The sequence below is a fragment of the Otolemur garnettii genome, unplaced genomic scaffold (genome assembly GCF_000181295.1).
Source record: "Otolemur garnettii isolate 467f Iridium unplaced genomic scaffold, OtoGar3 scaffold00048, whole genome shotgun sequence".
Lineage (NCBI taxonomy): Eukaryota > Metazoa > Chordata > Mammalia > Primates > Galagidae > Otolemur > Otolemur garnettii.
Window position 1 is genome coordinate 532,230 of NW_003852443.1, and position 21,234 is coordinate 553,463.

Genomic DNA, 21,234 nt, shown 5'->3' on the forward strand with positions numbered 1-21,234 from the left:
AGGGTATCCATAAAGTTCATGTACAATTTAAAAGAGTGTACAATTTTAATTTGAGGTTGGACAATTAAGTTGATGAGTTCATCTTAGAAAATTTACTATATTGTTTTCTCCATAGTTGTTCAATATATATATATGAGGTCAGACCATTAAGTTTGTGAACTAGTCCTAGAAAAAGTGCTACATACCTCATTGATGAATAGCACTATGGTTACCCTTATAGTAATTCCCTTGGGAAGCTATGCATCGATGCCAGCACCCAGTGCATCCTTCAGAGCACTTTTTCTAGGATGAATTCATGAGCTTGATTATCAAACCTTGTATGATGATAGTGCTGATCATCTCATTTCTGATTCATTTCAGAAGAAGAGTTCCAAAATTGCTTTGAAGGGTGGGCTAGGCACTGGCATTGGCACATAGCTTACCAAGGGGAGTACTTCACAGGTGGCCATAGTGATAAACAACAATGAAGTATCTAGCACTTTTCTAGGACTAGTTTGCAAACGTAATCATCTGACCTTGTATTGAACAATAACTATGGGAAAAATTATATAGTAAATTAAATAATTCAAGGCATAAGAAATAATACTATGTTTTGAAGAAGGTGGTCATCTTATGTAGAGTATAACAAATGCACAAATATATCCAGGTAGCTGTTTTTGTATTATATTCAGATATTACAGGCTTTTCCTTTCTCTATGTGAGTTTGTCTTGCAAGATCTTACTTACCTTGTCATTACTGGCAGGAATCCAGTTGAGTATGTTTTATGCTTGCTGTCAATTTTTTTGGAAGGCCACGCTTATAAAAGAGTTACCTGATTAAGTCTAAACCACTATCTTTGTGAAACACTCAGCTCCCTTTAGATGTATAAAATATACATAATGCAATTTTTAAAGAAATGAACTCTTAAAGATAAAATAATGTTTGTTCTGAAGCTTTGTATTTGGTTGTGTGTGGGAACATTTATGAAGGTAGGTGTTTAAGGGTCATTTAGAGACTCTATCCCAGAGAGACGAGTGTTGGAGCAAAGGAAAATTGCTTTGTTGAAGAAATATAAAACAACTATAGTCCATCCAGAATGTCTGATTCTCTGAAATTTTCTACAAGAGAGGATCATATAGTAATGTGACTTGTTTTCATTTGACTATTATCTGTGTATTTTCCAAACAAGATGTTCTGGGCGTTAATACTTTAATCATATTATGCTTGACTATACAGTAATCTGAACAATGTTACATGATTATAACAAAGTTCATAGCCGTTGATTTAATAAGTTATTCTCAGTAACTACTAACAGAAATAACAAGTTGTCTTCGTGTTCCTTTTTCATTTACGTTTTATAGAGAAATGCTTTCTATGTATTTTTAAGGAAGTGGAAAGGATTGTTTTGCAAGACAGCAGCACGATAGGGAATTAATCTACTTGATTCTGCTATTTCATTGTCTGCCTTTTATTTTAAATTATGGTTTAAACATTGCCTTTACCTTCAGTAGCTTTCTTTTTTAGTAACAATGGTAATAATTTTTATTTATTTTTTAAGTCATAACTGTATACATTGAAGCATTTATGGGGTACAATGTGCTGATTTTACATACATTTTGGAATGCTTACATCAAATCGGTTAACATAGCCTTGACCTCACTTATTTAATTATTGTGTTAAGACATTTATACTCTACACTTAAGAGATTTGAAATATACCTTGCAATATGCAGTAGCCTATTATTAAAAGATAGAAAAATTGCAGGTGGGAATGGATAGTGTTTTCTAGAATTACTGAATGTATTTATACTGATTCATTTCTGAGGAACTTATAAGAGGTTGCATGGGGACTACGATTTACCATTTGTTAACAATCTTTGCAGACTTCCCAACCCCCGGCCCCATGTAATATTTTTGTCTTTCCTTAGATTGAAAAGATTCTGCAGGGGAGATTGTACTTTGATTTGCTAGAGAATATAAAGTAGGCAGAAGTTTGTGCCTTAGTGTGGATATAAGTGTTTGTGTTTGTGAGCATGAAAAGGACAAATATTTAAAAATTATTTTGTGGGAATGTATAAAACACTCTAAAATTGTTGTCCAAGATGTATTGGTTTTACTTATTTAATATTTGGAAGAAGATTACTTTTTATGTATTCTGCAACTTATGATATGTTACACTTATGGCCCTTTGCCATTTTCCCCAAATTGAGATTTAATATAGATTCAAAAAAGATTCATAGGCTACTTTATGCTGACCAATAAGTCAGTCTTCGGTGACTGCTCGATGTTAATCAATGTGTGATGTTGGGCACCTTGCAAGAAAGCCATCAAATAGGAAGACACAGGGGAAAGGAAGACTGGAAACATGTAGCATGCAGTGTTGTCGCAGTCTGTGTGGAAAGGGTGCCTAGTGTTACAGCTGGAGTCAGGGCTACGTGAAATCAAAGGCTGAGAATTGAGGACTCTAGAATGTAACACTAAATTTCTTTTGCTGGTAATAGTTTAATATGGTTAATATTGGTTTAGTTATAGAATTTTCATGTAGCCATTAACTAGCAAAAGTGACAATTTTCAAGGTAAGAAAAGTTGATATCTAAAAAGGCTATTTTTGCTTAGATAATATAGCTACTGAGTAATAGATAAGTCCTCAGTTAACAAGCAGGTTTCAGACTCCCAGTGCGTGCATTTCCTGTTAACTAAGGCACTGAAAGTTGGATTTCTTTTCTGATTTTTACCTGACTGTAATTAATAGGCATAATAATCATGTATAATATCTGGGATAAACTAATGTATAGTTCCTCTAATTTACAGTTTTCCTGATCAAATTTCTGTGGTTATTACTTCCTCCCAGTGAGTACCCCACTTCGTAGCTAAGCACTCAATTTCATTATGGATTCTCTATCTTTATATTCTTTTATTGATTGTTTTCCATTGCTTTTCCTAATCTAGGCAATCTCAGCTTTCCTTGGCAGCTGCAAGGAATGTGAGAAAAGTTTTCTGGCTCTCAGGATTGCTAGAGAGCCTTTTAACTCCAAACTACTGCCTAGGGAGTTACCTTCTCTTACTCCTAGTCTAAAAATTTTGGGGCACAGGGATGGAGGAGTAGGGGTAACATGAATAAGATACAGATATTCCTCAAATTATGATTGAGTTACATGACTATAAACCTATTATAAAGCGAAAAAATATCATAAATAGAAAATGCATTTCATATACCTAACCTACCGAATAGTTGGCTTAGCCTAGCCTACTTGAAATGTGATCAGAATACTTTCATTAGCCTGCAGTTGGGCAAAGCCCTCTCACACTAAGCCTATTTTATAATAAGGTGTTGAATAGCTCATGTAATTAGTAGGAGACAGTACTGAAAGTGGAAACAGAATGGTTGCACGGGAACTCAGTCCAGTTTCTGCTGAATGCATACTGCTTTCGCACCATTGTCAAATGTGTGTCGTACCGTCTTAAGTTGACTGTCTCATACTGACTGGCTACTGGGTCAGTGGCAAGATGGACAGGTCTGCATCTCTGTGATATTCTTAATAAACATAAATGGATTTATATACTTTTACAGATAAAAATCACTTTTTTAAAAATGTCTTCTTTTGGCTTCACAAGTCTCACCCCTAATTCTAGCCATGGAGCATTTGTGTCACTTCCTAAATAGTAGTCAAAGTGCTGCTTATTTTGTGTTGTTATTAGGCCTGGACATCTACTTTTTGTATTGGCCTGTCCCAATGATAATTGAAATTCTGGTTGGTTTCCTTTCACATGTGTGGAAATAGTAATTTGCTTCTGTAGTTTTAATTGTGAAAACAAACAAACAAATAAACAAACAAACAAAAAACCCCCAAGTTATTTTAAACTTTGTTTTATAGACATTAAATTAACATTAAATTGGCCTGTTTATTTCCAGTGTCTTTGTTCTTTCCTTCTGTTTTTGATACCAGGCTATTCTTTTTTAGATGATTAATTATTTCTAAAATACCATTTGAACTTAAAACTATATGTTATATTTGCCTCTCATCATATTAGTTCCTGTTTCCTAAATAGCCTTTGTCTTATAAATTATGTTTCTAAACTTTTCTAGAAATCAAGGTCATTTCAGATATTTATGCCTTTTTTGATATGTAAAGTGTTGGTGAATAAAACCCACATAATTATACTGGATTGGGCTGCAAGCCACAGAAAATAATGAAGGATATTAGATTTTACCTTAAAAATTTTGTCATATTTTCCAGAAGGCAGGGTTTAGGGTGGACCTTTTTTCTTTTTTTTAAATCAAATCATTACTTCCCGGAGACTGGGGTTAACTTATCTTTAGCAACATATCTGGAATGATCTGAATTGTGAATAGGGACACTTTGTGTACATGGTCAATTTGGACTCCTGCATAGATAATTTGACTTTGAATTATGAACATTTAGCTTCGTTTGAGGTGGAAACCTATTCACTTTATGAGGACAGGGCAAATTTTCAAATATGACAGAAGGGTGTAAACCTCCTTAAGCAGAGAACAGACCACATCTGCCATGTGTTATGAGGTCTATGAATGGGGAAATAAATTACAAAAGAAAAGTTAAAAGAAAATGATAAACCACACAATGATATGTATTTAAGCCAAGGCAGTGAAAAAAATGTGAAATAGATTTACTTATGCAGGTGATTTGGAAAAATAAATAAATAAATTGAAGACTAACACCAAAGTTAATAATAAAGTTAACTAGAGCCTAGTTAAGGTGAAAGTAAGTTCATGTTCTCATATCATGAAATAGTAACAAGCAGAATGTTTTACCATTATACATGCTTCATCAAGTTCAAAGTTAAAAATGCCATTGCTTTCCTTGAACTTGGCTGTCACATTTTATCTAGTGATGAATTACACAGTATTTCCTTCATAAACAGCATATGAATTGTGGAGAACATTTTCTCTCTAGTTATTCAGAAGATGAACAATTCTAAATGCTCTATAATAAATGGTGCTTCTTCCAATTCCAAGATTTTAATTGTTGAATTGTAATCACAAGGTACATACAGATGATGTATTTGTTTAATTAAGAAAGTCTGATGTTTGTGAGGATGTAAGAAAATGTGTAGCAGTGGTGTACAAGAATCAATACCAAAAGCTAAATTTTTCACAACTGAGTTATCTTTGCACATAAAATGAAATACAATTCATTTATCGCTTCTTATTTAAGGGAAATCATTTAAAAACTTTATATGTTTATTAAATGTGTAGTTTACATGTTATGTATCTGAACTTCTAATAAACTTAACTTTAAAGTAATGATTGGTTATGTAACTTGTCAACGGGTTAATTTTAAGTTTTTCAACTTTGAATCCATTTTAGTATTTGCTATGGTATGAATGTTTATGTCCCTCCAAAATTCATATATTGAAATCCTCATCCCCCAGGAGAAGGTATTAGGAGCTAGAGTCATTTGGAAGTGGTTAGGTCATAGGATCAGAGCTCTCCTGAATGGGACGCGTGGTGCTTTTATAAAGAGGCCCCAGAGAGACCTCTTCACCTTTCAGCCATTTGTCGTTAATGTCAGAAGACAGCCTTCAGGGACTAAGTGGGCCCTTGCCAGACACTGAACTTCTAGCACCTTGATTTTGGACTTCCCAACTTTCAGAGATGTGAGAAACAAACTTCGATTGTCTATAAGCTACATAGTTAATAGTATTTTGGTGTAGTAGTCCCAACAGCTGTAGACAGTATTCGATTTAAAAAGAATTCGATGTACACAGCCCTACTTTGAAACTAATTCATAGCTTTATAGGAATGCCATAACCTAATTATAGCCTTAGAATATGGGAAGGGAGTGGGAGGGGGAGGTGGGGAGGGTGGATCGGCGGAGGGAGGGTGATTGGTGGGGTCACCTCTATGGTTTAGCTTACAAGGGTACAAGTGAATCTTTTGAAAAGCAGAGTATGAACATTTTAACTCAATAACTAAGAAAATGACATGAAGGTTATGTTAACCAGTTTGATGAGAGTATTTCAAAATGTATATGAAAACAGCACACTGTACCCCATGATTGCATTAATGTACACAGTTATGCTATAAGAAATAAAAAAAAAATTCAAGTAAAGGACAAATAAGCAATGATAAAAATGGAATAAGAATGGGAACAAATTGTGGTCATTTGACAGGAGAACAAGAAAACTGAAATGGGTTATCTCCTTGGACCCCAATATCCTTCTATTCAAATTAAAACATAGAGATTAGAAGATTCCTAGGGCAGAGATCGGATAGTTGTTTAACCAATAGCTTTCCTGTTTCTACTAGGCATAAAGCCTCTTTTTGTCCTTAGAGGTGATGATATGACTGAATTATGGACAGTGAAATCTGGTATAAGTAATATACACCATTTCCAGTCTGGCCAGAAACATTCCCACAGGCAAATATCTGTATTTTACCTCTGTCTGCTGAATAGAAAAGATGTAAACCTCTTGACAAAGGCACGGTTACAAGGGAGAATAATCTTGGGGACCTGAGTGACTGCATAGAGCTCCTTTTGCTTACCTGTATTTTCTATTTTCCTGGGCAAAAACCAAGCTATTATTATATTAAGCCATCGAAGATTTGAAAGTATTAGAAGAATTAGCCTATCTCACTAATACAGTGGGCACATTTTCTTCTTGTTTTTAATTCTGTAGTTTTCCAAAAACATTTGAGTGAGACAAGAAAAAATGGTGGAAAAGAGCCAAAATTGTTGTCTTTGCCTCAAATCTTGTTTTTCTCTAGGTTATTCTCTCCACAGTAATTGAAGCAGTCTGAGGGAAAGTGACTAGAAGGGTACAATGCAAGGGATGGATGTGACCTAAGGTTAGGTAAGAAAGGACATTGCAATTTCTACTTCAGTCTCTTCAGTCACTTCCTGTGGGGGAATCAGCCACCAGGCCATGAAGTCACTCTAGCAGCCTCATGGAGAGGCCCAAGTAGAGAGGAACCAACTTGCTAGTACCCAATTTCCAGTCACATAGCCATGTGGGTAAGTGGATCCTACTACCACACTTCAGCTTCTAATAATTGCCGGCCCTGTCAGTATCTAACTACAACCTCATAGGAGACTCCAACTTGCTTCAGAATTCCTGACTCACTGAAACTATGATATGTAACATGCTTATTATTATTTTAAGCCACTAAGTTAGCAATAGATAACACACAAAAGTCATTGCAGGTGACATATTTACTAAAATATTTGTACAGCATAGCCTGGGGCTATATCCTCGTTGCCTTTGATTTTCATTTCTTTACCACTCATGGTTTGACTGTTAAGCAAAAGGTACACATTTTAGGCTTTTAGTATAGCCACAGCTAACCTCAATGTACCAATTTCTGTAAATAGATAAGATAGTGCTAGATGCTATTACATAGGTCTTGAAATATTGGTGGATTAATACAAAATACCTCTTATTTTTTGTTTTATGTAAAAAAAGAGTGGGTGAAGAAAGGTGAAAATACATCCAAAAATAAAAACCTATATAAGTGGAAGTAAAAAAATTGTTTTTTAATAATCAAAGCTGACATCCAGAGGTTTCAAAGTAATTTAAATATAATGCTTATTTTAGTAAGGTAGTTCTTGTTTTATACAGTTCTTTAGTTTTTAGTTAATGACACCAATTATTCAGACTTCAGGATTTCAGTTACCACAGTATCTTAACTATGCATAAAATACCAACTTTGTTGCTAGCTAGCTCTTCAGTTCACAAATCACTACATGGGTAACAGATGTGCAATATGATTGATGACCAATCATATCACCTTTTCAAAGTCTAGTTGTGATTAGCCATTGTGCATGTTGTTCAATTCAGGTAAAGTGTGAAGTTGTGTAGCCTTTTTTCACACATTGAAAAGCCCACGTTGACATTTTATATAAATAGATACTTGAATGAAGGAATTGGCTAATCAAGATGAAAGTACAACAAAGAAAAGGTGATAACGTTGGAGGTGACATTCCAATTGGACGTAAATGTAGTTATAGAAGAAATAACTGACTGTGGAAATGTTGACACTTGTGCCATAAAAGAGACTCTAGATGCAAAGCCAGAGGGACTCAGTGAAAGTGAACTTATTAACATGCCTGTGGAAAGTAGTTGTGATGAAAAGGAAGAAAATGTCTCAGAGGAAGGGACACTGACATAAAACTTGACATTAAAAGACACTTGGAAATATTTCATGATGTTGAAAGCACAAAGATAAAATGGTGGAAGCTGATTTAAACAAAGACAAGGATACTGCAATTTTCAAGACAGAGAAGAGATGCTTACTTTGTATTATACTATATGACAAGAAGTTACAGGCAAGCACTATTTGTCCAATTCTTGATTAGAACTTTTATAAAAAATTAAAACACTTTCTCAAAGTTTCTAATGTTTTAAATTGTATCAGTAATTATTATTTCTTCACTTCCTTATTTCTAACTAAAGATAGAGAGCTTTTATTGTTTTGATAAAAAACTGTAAGAGTCACAGAACCATCATGATTTTTCCAAGTCACTTTACGCAACTTTAACATTAGCAGTCATTTTTATGATAACTACTGTGCAGAGTGAGGATGGTTTGTACTTATATATGCTATGCTGTTTTGTTAACTGTTAGCTTGGAAATCAAGGGCCCCATTTTTAGTTAGTGGGGGTGACCTGGTCTATTACTGCAAGATCTTCTACCCTGTCCAGGGTTAGTAGATGGCTGCTGTGCACACTTTCCTGCCTATATCCTGCCTTTACTTTTAGCCCTGAAGATGGACGATAGTCGAATACAGTCAGAGGACACTCCTGCTAAGCAGTAATTTTTGTTAGTCCTCGATTATCCATGATGATTTCCAATTAGCCTCTTGGCTTCTGATCCCATGCCCTATTCACTTCTTGCCTGAGTTCTTTTTTTCCATTTGTCTCTTTTTCCTCCACCTCAGATCATGATTCTTGTTATCATGTGAGTAGACTTGGCTTACTTACAAGTTTTAATTTTGCTTTGAAGCATGATTTGGGGAAGGTTAAGATCTCACTATTTATTTTCTTCTATAAATAAAGGAAACTACCAACAATGTTTTAAAAAATGAACTTTTAATTTCATTTATTATTTTTTAAATTTCAATATATTTCAGGAGTGAATTTTTTTTTTTGTTACATAGATGAATTTTACAATGCAGAAGTCAGGGCATTTTGGTGTACTCATCACCAGAATAGTGTATATTGTACCCAACAGGTAGATTTTGACCCCTCCCCCATTCTTTGTCCAATGTCTATTACACCAATTTGGCTCCCACCATAAATGAGAACATGTGGTATTTGTTTTTTATTCCTGAGATATTTCACTTAGGATAATGGTTTCCAGTTCCAACTGAGTTTCTGCAAAAGACATTTCATTCCTTTTTGTGGCTGAGTAGTACTCCAAGGTGTATATATATACCATGTTTTCTTTACTCATTAGTTGATGGGCACTGTGGTTGATTTCGTTATTTGCAATTGTGAATTGTGCTACAATAAACATTCAAGTGCAGCTGTCTTTTTTTTTATAAATGACTGGTTATACTTTGGGTAGATAGCCAATCATGGGATTGCTGTATTAAATAATAGATCTACTTTTATTTCTTTGAGGAATCTCCATACTGTTTTCCACAGAAGTTGTGCTAGTTTACACTCCCATCAACAGACTATAAGTGTCCACCCCAACATTATTGTTTTGTTAAATTTTTTTTTTTTTTTTTTTTAGAGACAGTTTCACTTTGTCACCCGCGGTAGAGTGCTGTGGAGTCACAGGTCCCAGGAACTTCAAGCTCTTGAGCTTAGGTGATTCTCTTGCCTCAGCCTCCTGAGTAGCTGGGACTACAGGCACCTGCCACAATGCCTGGCTATTCTTTTGTTGCAGTTTGGCCGGGGCTGGGTTTGAACCTGCCACCCTCGGTATATGGGGCCTGTGCCCTGCTCACTGAGCCATGGGTGCTGCCCTGTTTTGTTTAAAAAAAATTTTTTTTATTAAGTCATATACACATAGATCATGAATACATTTATGCATATGTGGGGTACAAAGTGTTAATTTTTTTTTAATACAATTTGGAGTGCTTACAGCAAACTAATTAATATAGCCTTTGCCTCATTTACTTGATTATTGTGTTAAGACATTTATGTTCTATACTTGATAGATTTGACTTGTACCCTTGCAATATGCTCCATAGGTGTGATCCCACCATTTACCCTCCCTCTATCAAATCTCCCCCCACCCTTTCCTTCCCACTCCAATTCTCTCCTTCATCCTGGGCTATGGTTGTGATCTATCTTTCATAAAAAAGTGTGAGTAAATATAAATTGGTTTCATAGAAGTACTGAGTACATTGAATACCTTTTCTTCCATTCTTGAGATACTTTACTTAGGAGAATATGTTCTAGGTCTCTCCATGTAAACGTAAAAGAGGTAAAGTCTCCATATTTTTTAAGGCTGCATAGTATTCCATGGTATATATATACCACAATTTATTAATCCATTCATGGGTTGATGGGTACTTGGGCTTCTTCCATGACTTTGCTATTACAAATTGAGCTGCAATGAATAATCTGGTGCAAATGTCTTTTTTGCAAAGTGATTCTTGGTCTTTTGGATATACTCCTACTAGAGGAATTGCAGGATCCAATGGCAGGTCTATTTTTAAAACTCTGAGTATTCTCCAAACTTCTTTCTGAAAGGAATATATTAGCTTGCATTCCTACCAGCAGTGCAGAAGTTTTCCCTTTTCTCCACATCCACGCCAACAACTGTAGTTTTGGGATTTTGTCATGTGAGCCACTCTTATTGGAGTCAGATGATATCTCAAAGTGGTTTTGATGTGCATTTCTCTGATGATTAAAGATGATGAACATTTTTTCATATGCCTGTAGACCATACACCTGTTTTCTGTTCAAGTCTCTTGCTCATAGTGAAATGGGATCACTTGTTCTTTTCTTATTAATTAGTTTGAATTCTCTGTGGATTCTGGTTATTAGACCTTTGTCAGAAATGTAACCTGCAAATATCCTCTCCCATTCTGAGGGCTGTCTACTTGCTTTACTTACTGTGTTCTTGGGAGTGCAGAAGGTTTTTAGTTTCATCAGATCCCAGAAATGTATTTTCGGTATTGCTTCAATTGCCCTGGGGGTCCTCCTCGTAAAGTTTTCTCCCAGGCCACTTTCTTCAAGTGTTTCCCTGCACTTTCTCCAAGAATCCTCATGGTTTCATGTCTTAAGTTTAAGTCTCTTATCCAGGGAGAGTCAATTTTTATTAGAGGTGAAAGGTGTAGGTCCAGTTTCAGTCTTCTACAAGTTGCCAGCCAATTCACCCAGCACCATTTGTTAAATAGGGAGTCTTTCTCCCCAGTTTATATTTTTGATAGGCTTATCAAAGATCAAATGACAATAAGTGTCTGGATTCATCTAATAGCCATTCTGATGGGGCAAAGTGGTATTTCATTATTTCGATTTGCAATTCTGTGGTGATTAGTGATGCTGAGCATATTTTCATATGTTTTTTGGCCTTTTGTTTATTTTCTTTTGAAAAAAATCTGTTCAAATTCTTTGCCCACTTTTTGATGGACTTACTTGTGTTTTTTTTTTCCTTGTTGATTTGTTTGAGTTCTTTCTAGATTCTGGTATTAGCTTTTTGTTGGGTGTATGGCTTGTGAATATTTTCTTCCATTCTGCAGGTTGTCTATTTATGCTATTGATTATTCCCTTTGGTGTATAAACACATTTTGGTTTAATTGAATCTTATTTACTTGTGTTTGTTGTTGTATTTGCTTTTGGGGTCTTACTCATAAATTCATTGCTTATGCCAATGTCCAGAAGGGTTTTTCCTGCACTTTGCCTAGAATTTTTATGGTTGCAGGTATTATGTTCAAGTTTTTAATCAATCTTGAACTAATTTTTATATATGGTAAGAAATAGGGATCCAGTTTCATTCTTCAGCATGTGGCTATCCAGTTTTCCCAGCACCATTTACTGAATAGGATATCCTTTGCCCAATGTATATTTTTGCCTGTTTTCACAAATAATATGGTTGTAGCAATAGGACTTTATTTCTGGGTTCTCTATTCTGTTCTGCTGGTTTATGTGTCTACTTCTGTACCTGTACTATGCTATTTTGATTACTATAGCCTTTTACTATAATATGAAGTCAGATGATGTGATGCTTCAGCTTTGTTGTTGTTGTTGTTTAAAATTACTTCGGCTATTTGAGCTCTTTTTTGGTTCCATATGAAGCTTTAGGTTTTTTTTTCTCAATCTGTAAAAAATAACACCGGAGTTTGATGTTGTCACTTTGACTCTGTTTATCACTTTGGGCAGTGTAGACATTTTAGCAATGTTGATTCTTCAAATTCATGAGCATGGGATATTTTTCTTTTTGTTTGTGCTATCTATGATTTCTTTCATTAGGGTTTTGTAGTTCTCCTTGTAGAGATCTTTCATCTCCTTGATTAAATATATTCCCAGGTATTTTATTTATTTTATAGCTATTGTAAATGATATTGAATTCTTAATTTGACTCTCAACCTGACTATTATTAGTGTAAAGACATGGTACTGATTTCTGTACACTGATTTTGTAGGCTGAGATTCAATTATAGGAGTCTTTTGCCTTTTATTTCATTTTCTTGCCTGCATGCTCTAGTTAGGACTTTGAATGGAAGTTGTGACAGTGGACATCCTGTCTTCTTCTAGTTCTAATGGAAAATGTTTTGAACACTTCCCCATTCAGAATTATGTGGCTAGATACTTGTCACATAGAGCTTTAATTGTCATTTTTTCCTAAATAATTTCTTCAGCTTTTATTTATTTTTTTATTTGAAATATTATGAGGGTATAGTGTTTTGGTTATAGGAATTGCTTTTGTACAGTTTGAGTCAAAATTATTAGTGTGTCACTCACCTGTATAGTGTGAAATATACTCATTAGATGTGAACTCACCCCTTGCTCCTGCCCTATCCCACCTGCCTACTTTCCATGGAGTTTTACGATCAACATGGGTATTGATCAATTAGTCCTATTTTGATAGTGAGTATGTATTGTTTTTGTTTTCCCATTCTTGTGATACTTAACTTCAAAAAATGGTCTCTAGATTCATCACAATTATTATAGGTATTAGTTCACCATTTTTTACGACTGAGTAGTACTTCATGGTATATATATACCACATTTTATTAATCCACTTGTATATTGGTGGGCGCTTGGATTGGTTTCACATCTTTGCAATTATGAATTGTGCTGCAATAAACATTCAAGTGCACACGCCGTATTAATAAAATGACTTTTGGTAAATACCCAATAGTGGGATTGCTGGATCAAATGGTAGGTTTACTTTTAGTGCTTTGAATACCTTCATATGACTTTCCACAGAGGTTGTCTCACCAGCAATGTATAAGTGTTCCCTTCTCTTTGCATACACACCAGCATCTGTTGTATTTGGATTTTTTGGATTAAAGCCATTCTCACTGGCTTAGGTGATCCCTCATTTTGCTTTTGATTTGCATGATTAGAGATGTGGTGCATTTTTTTCATATGTTTATTGGCCATTAATTTATCTTCTTTGGAAAAGCTTCTGTTCATGTCTCTTGCCCACTTTTTTATGGGGTTGCTTGATTTTTCTTGCTGGTTTTCTTGAGTTCTTTAAAGATTCTGGTTATCAGTTCTTTATTTGGTGTATGGCATGCAAACATTTTCTCACATTCTGTAGGTTGTCCATTTGCTCTATTGTTTGTTTCCTCGATGGTGTAGAAGCTTTTTAATTTCTTCAGGTCTCATTTGTTAATTTTTGTTGTGCTGTGGTTGCTTTTAGGGTCTTCTTCATAAATTCTTTGCCTAGGCTGATGTCTGTAAGAGTTTTTCCAAAATTTTCTTCTAGAATTCTTATAGTTTCATGCTTTAGGTTTAAATTTGTTATTCATTAAGATTTAATTTTTGTAAGTGGTGAGAGGTGTGGATCCTCTTTCAATCTTGTACATGTGGCTGTTCAATTTTCCCAGCACCATTTATTGAAAAGGGATTTTTCCCCATAGTGTGTTATTTTCTGCTTTGTCAAAGATCAAATGGCAATATAAGGATGATTTTATATATGAGTTTTCTGTTCTGGTCAACTTTTGTCTGTGTTTCTGTTCTGTGCCACTATGTGTTGTTTTTATTACTATATTCTTATAGGATAGATTAGAATCTGATAAAGTGATACCTTGTGATTTGTTCTTTTAGCTTACAGTTGCTTTGACTATTTGGGCTCTTTTCTGGTTCTATATGAAGCATAGAAGTATTTTCCTAGATCTGTAAAAATGATGTTATTATTTGACTTCTGCATTGAATCTGTATATCTCTTTGAATAATGTAGTATTTTAATAATATTGATTCTGCCAATCCATTCATATATTTTCCAATCAGTTTGTATTTTCCCTGATTTCCTTCCTCAGTAACTTGTAGTTAGTTCTCCCTGTACAGGTCTTTTATCTCTTGGTTAAATATATTCTGAGATATTTCATTTTCTTTGATGTTCCTGTGAATGGTATTGAGTTTTTTATTTGATTCTCAGCTTGAATGTTGTTGGAATATAAGAATGCTACTGATTGTGTATGTTGATATTATATCCTGAGATTCTGCTGAATTTATTTATCAATTCCAGGAGTCTCTTTACAGAAGCTTTGGGGCTTTCTAGATACAGGATCCTATCATCAACAGAGAGTGATAGTTCACCTTTGTCCAATTCTGTCGCTAGATGGATACTTTTCTTTTCTTGTCTGATGGCTGTGGCTGGGACTTTTTCTAGCACCATGTTGAACAGAAGTTGAATAGAACTAGAACCTTGTCTAGTTCTAGACTTAAGCTGGAATGCTTTCAGTGTTTCCCTGTTTAGTGTGATGTTGGCTATGGGTTTGTTGTATATGGCTTTTATTATTTTAAAGTATGTATGGCTATTTCATTAAGGCTTCTTATCATAAAAGAATGTTAAATTTTGTCAAATGTATCCTATGTCTATTTATATGGTGTTTGTTTTTGCTTTTGTTTGTGTGATTGATTGCATTTATAAATTTGCATATATTAAACTATCCTTATATCCCTGGGATAAAGCCCTCTTGGTTCTGGTAGATCATTATATTTATGTGCTGATGAATTTGGTTTGTTAGGATTTTAAAGAATATTTTTGCTTCTCTATTCACAGGGGGAATATTGGTTGGTAGTTTTTTATTTTTCATTGTGTTTTTTCTTGTCTTTGTTACGTAGGTGATACTGGTTTTATAGAATGAGTTGAGGAGGATTCTTCTCTTTTACCCTTGATCTTAGCTAAAAGGCTAAGGAGCGATAGAGGACTCTTTTTCTTTTTGATGTTATGAAATAATTTCTACTGCACGGGTTCCAGTTCTTTGTAAGTCTGGTAAAATTGAGGGTTGAAACCATCTGTTTCGAGAATTTTGTTCATTGAAAGTTTTTTTTATTGCTGCTTTAACTTTGTTACATGATATTGGTTTGTTTAGGAGTTCTGTTTCTTCCTCTTTAAGCCTATGGATGTTGTTTGTTTCTGGCAATTTTTCCATTTGTTTAACATTTTCACATTATGTCCTTAGTGGTTTATAGTATTCAGTGATAATGTTTTGTATTTCTGTGGTATCAGCTGTAATATCTTCTTTTTCATTTCTAATTTAGCTTATGACATTTCTTTCTTTTCTGTTGTTGGTTTATGTAGCAAGAGGTCTGTCAATTTTGTTTATCTTATCAAATAACCAACTTTTAGTTTCATTAATCTTTGTATAATTCTTTTGTTATTTAATTCATTTAGTTATAATGTGACCTTAGTTATTTCTTTTCTTCTGCTGGGTTTGGGATTGGTTTGCTCTTTGTTTTCTAATTCCTTGAATAATTCATTAAATTTTTGATTTTTGATCTTTCTGCTTTTCTGATTAAGGCATTTATGACTCTGAATTTTACCCTTAAGACTACTCTTGCTGAATCCCACAGATTTTGATAACCTGTGTCCCCTCTTTCATTTATTCAAAGACTCTTATGAGTTCCTTCTTAATTTTCTCCTTTATCCAATAATTATTCAGTAGTTGCTTATTTAATTTCCATGACCTTTGTGTAAACTTGAGTGTTTCTATTGGAGTTGTTCTCTAATTTAATTATATTGTGGTCTAAAAAGACACATAATATAATGTATATATTTTTTAATTTTTAAAGACATGTTTTGTGGCTTTAAATGTGATCAAACTTTCAAACTTGAAAAATGTTCTGTGTAATGAAGAGAAGAATGTATATTCAGTAGTTTTGGAATAGAATGTTTGGTAAGTGTCATTTACGTCCATTTGCTCTAGAATCTCTTTTAAGTCCAGTGTTTATTTATTTTCTGCTTAGGGAATCTGTCGAGTTCTGTCTGTGGGGTGTTGAAGTCCCTGGCTATTATGATGTTGCTGTTTATTACTTTGTTAGATCTGGTAATGTTTGCTTTATAGATCTCGGTCCATTTGTGTTAGGTGCATAAATATTTAGAATTGTTATATCTTTTTGTTGAATTGTTCTTTTTATAATTATAATGACCATCTTTATCTTTCTTTACTTTTGTTGTTTTGATGTCTATGCTATCTGATATGAGAATGACTGCATGAGGTTTCTTTTGGTTTCAATTTTCATGGAATATTGTTTTTAGTCATGGAATATTATTTTATGGAGTAGATGTGCTTCTTGGAGATAAGAAATATGTGATTTATATATTTTTTATCAGTCACCCAGCCTATGTCTCTTAAGAGGGAAATTCAATATATTCACATTTGTTCAAACAATGGGTAAGTTGAGTAGATTTCTGATCATTCTGCAAAGTAGAACTTCATTGCTTTGTTTTACCTCTGGAGCCATTGTCGTATAAGGGCTAAGAACTTTAGCTTTGAGGTAGTTTTATACTGGTGAATGTCTGTTGTGCTGATCACTGTAAAATGCAGATCTGAGTACTTCCTGAAGGGCAGGTCTAATCTTGACAACTTTCCTCAGTGTTTGACTAGTTTTTTGACATAATTTTTCAAATATGTTCTTTCTATGTCTAGTTTATTGAGGGTTTTTTATTATGAAGGAGTACTAGATTTTATCAATTGTTTTATTCTTTATTTAGGTGATCATATGGTTTTGTTTTTAATTTTGTTTATGCAGTGAATCACTTTTTTTGATTTGCTTATGTTGAAGCATCCTATATCCTAGAGATGAAACCCGCTTCATCATTGGTGAATTATCTTTTTGATGTGCTGTTGGATTGGGTCTGCTAATATTTTGGTGAGGATTTTTATGTATTTTTTCATGAAGGCTATTGGTCTATAGTTTGCTTTTTATGTTGTGTCCTTTCTTGGCTTTAGTGTAAAGGTGATTCTGTCTTTGTAGAATGAGTTAGGGAGAACCCCAATGTTCCTGGTGTTATGGAAGAGTTTAAGTAGGACAGGCACCAGTTCTTCTTAGTTGGTGTGATAGAATTTGTCTGGGAATCCATCTGGCCTTGGACTGTTTTTGTTGTTGTTGTTATTGGAAGTTTTAAAAAATGATTGTTTCAATGTTGCTACTCATTTTTGGTCTATTCTCGACTTCTATGTTTTCCTAATTCAAGCTTGGGAGGTTATGTGTTCCCCAATGTTTATCCATTTCCTCTAGATTTTCTAGTTTGTGTGTATAGAGATTTTCATAATAGTGAAGGATGACATCTTTGTATTTTTTTATCTTTATGTTTCATTGATTCTTTGTATTTTTTTTTTTTAATTTCCATTTCTTTTAGTTCTGCTCAGATCCTCGTTACTTATTTTCTTCTGCTAGCTTTGGGCTTGGTTGTTCCTTTTCTAGTTTCTTGAGATGTGACATTAGGGTATTAATTTGTGACTTTTCTGTCTTTTTGATGTAGGTGTTTAAAGCTATGAATTTGTCTATTACCACTAATTTGCCATGACATTTTGGAAGATTATGTCACTTTTGTCATTCAATTTGTTAAACTTTTTGATTTCCATCTTATTTAAAGATGGAAAGATTTCTATCTTATTTTTAAATTTCAGATTAATTTGAGAGTATAAATAATGAGGTTATAATATTTACATTTCTTAGGTATAGACCCTGCTGTAGCTGTATCCCACCCCCAGGAGGTGTGCTATATACTCCTACATTATGCCCATTAAGTGAGAGCACACTAATCTTTCTCCCTCCTTGCCTCTCATCCCCTTATTCCTTTCTCCCTCCCCCTATCTTGAACTGAATTGAGTTTTTCTCTTATGTGGGATGATCTACTGGCTTCATATTAGTATGGAGTACTTTGGATACTTGCTTCCATTCTTGTGATATGTTACTAAGAAGAATGTGTTTCAGATCTATTGAGGTTAATATAGATAGAACTCCATTATACTTACTAGTTCTCCTAGTGAAAGTAAATGGCTTGAATTCCCCACTGAAGAGGTATAGGCTTACTGATTGGATAAAAATAAGCACAATCCATTTATATGATATCTCCGGGAAACACAGCTAACATCAAAGGACAAAGCAAGACTTAGGGTTGAGGAATGGAAAACATTTTTTTGTGTGTGGTTTTTGACTGGGGCTGGGTTTGAACCCACCACGTCCAGCATATGGGGCCAGAGCCCTACCCATTTGAGCCACAGGTGCTGCCCAGGAAAACAATTTTTTAGAAAAAGGAAATCAGAAGAAGGAGGGGTTACATTTCTTGAATATTTTTTTTTTTTTTTTGCAGTTTTTGGCCAGGGCTGGGTTTGAACCCACCACCTCTGGCATATGGGGCTGGCGCCCTACTCCTTTGAGCTATAGGCACCTCCCATCTCGAATTTTTTTATTCTGTAAAATCTCCCCCACATCCTTTATTTGCCTTTGATTAAATTATGTCATATAGAATAGTGCTTCTCAACTTAAATAATTAAATTATGTCATATACAATAGTGCTTCTTAACTAAAGATTTGTTAGTCAGTGATTTTGTAAAAATGCAAATTCTTCAGTAGGTTTGGGAAAGACCCTCAAATTGTGCATTTCTAACAAACTCTAAGATGATGCCTATTTTTATTGAACAACCCTTGAATAACATTGTTTTATAGTCCCCCATAAAGTTAATAAATCAGATACTTAATTTTCCCAAGATTGCTTGTTGATTCATATTAACATTAAAGTTTGAGGAACATTGCTATTATACAAGAAAGCAATGCCAAATATAGTAAGGCAATCATAATTATTTTTGCCTTTTATTAGTCCCTGAAGAGAAGGGTCTGATTTGTCTTTTGGTTATAGTCAGCTTCTGTTTGGATTGGTTAATCTACATTCTTAATTGTCTGATGCCCATGCCTTACTGGTTAAGAATTTTGAATACTACCCCTATTTAAAAAATTGTTGTGTATATATGTAAATATATAAATAAATTTAATATATAATGTTAATAGATTTCCAGATAGACATTTACTCCTCTAACGAGCAGAGACTTTAAACTCCTAATAAACTTTATTTTTTCTTATTGATAACTGGTTTTATTTCTGCTTTTTTCTAAACACTAATGTGCATTAGTATTAAATCATCATCAGGTAATTAATAAGCATTTTATGGTTTATACAATTACCTCTTAGTACTTATTATAACTCCCTTTCATCAGCCAGTGGTTACAGATAGGCTTTAATTTCCTCAGAACATTGTAAGTGTATCAATTAATGATGAGAAATTTGATTTCTTCTCTCTGTGTTCAATACTCATGCAAGTGCAGAGGTTTTTATTTTTGTATTCCCTGTGTTAAGGACTTTTTGGTTATAAAAAAATAAAGAAAAGATATATTATGGAGTACAGTAGTGATATTTATTAAAACATTTTAGAATAACTTCTGATATTATCATAAAAGAGTGAGGAATTCTTTAGAAACCTTGATATTAACAGTAAAGAGAGATTTTTAACTCTTGTGGATTATTTAAAACCCTGAGTTAAAACTACTTTGAGACGTTACCTAATGCCAGTGAGTAAAGCCCAGATCACAAGGCCTCAAAGCTGCAGATGTTGGTGGGGATGCAGAGAGAGAGGTGCACTTCTGCACTGTTAATGGGATTGAAACCAATACAGCCTTTTTGGAAAGAAGTATGGAAATTCTTAAAGAACTAAAAGTAAACCTCCCATTTGATCCCACAATCCCATTACTAGGTATCCACCCAGAAGAAAAAACTCATTTTACTACAAGGACATTAGCACTCGAATAATTATGGCAGCTTAATTCACAATTACAAAGATGTGGGAAAAACTCAAGTGCCAATCAGCCCTTGAATGGACTAATAAACTATGGTATAGGCTTAGTGTGGTGTCTGATGCCTGTAATGCTAGCACTCTTGGAGGCTAATGTGGGTAGGCTGCTTGAGCTCAGGAGTTGAGACCAGCCTACGAAGAGCAAGACCCCATCTCTAAAACTAGCTAGGCATTGTGGCAGGTACCTGTAGTCCCAGCTAGTCAGGAGGCTGAGGCAAGAGGAACACTTGAGCCTAAGATTTTGAGGTTGCTATGAGCTGACACTACAACACTCTACCCAGGGTGACAAAGTGAGACTCTGTCTCAAATAAATAGTCACATATGTATACTATGGAATACTATTCAGCCATAAAATGATGGAGACTCTGCATCTTTTGTGTTTACTTGGATGATTTTGGAGAACATTCTCCTAGATATCTCAAGAAAGGAAAAGCAGGCAGCACCTCTGGCTGGTGGAGTAGGGCACTGGCCCCATATACCAGAGGTGAGTGGGTTCAAACCCGGCCCCAGCCTAAAACTGCAAAAACAACAACAAAAAAACAATTACCCAAAATACTCATTTCTAATCTGAAACTAGTATTTTAACAAGTACATGCCTCAGCCTCCTGAGTAGCTGGGACTGCAGGCACCCGTCATAGCACCTGGCTATTGTATTTTGTTGCAATTTGGCCCGGGCCAGGTTTGAACCCACCAGCCTTGGTGTGTGGAACTGGTGCCCTACTCATTGAGCCATGGGTGCCGTCCAGACCAATGGGTTTTAACCAGAGTATAAACAGCTCATTCATATGGTTTTAGATTCTACATTGCAACTAACCTTAATTCAGCTACTACTTGAGTTTTAGTGTAGTATCAAAGAATATCCACAGTCATCTGAAATCTATTAAATATCCCTTCTTTTCTAACTACTTTTCTGTGTGAAACAAGATTTTCCATTCACTTTTTCCAAAACAAAATGTATTGTAACAAATTGAATGCGGAAACAGAGATGAGAATCTGTCCTTTTTTTTTTTTT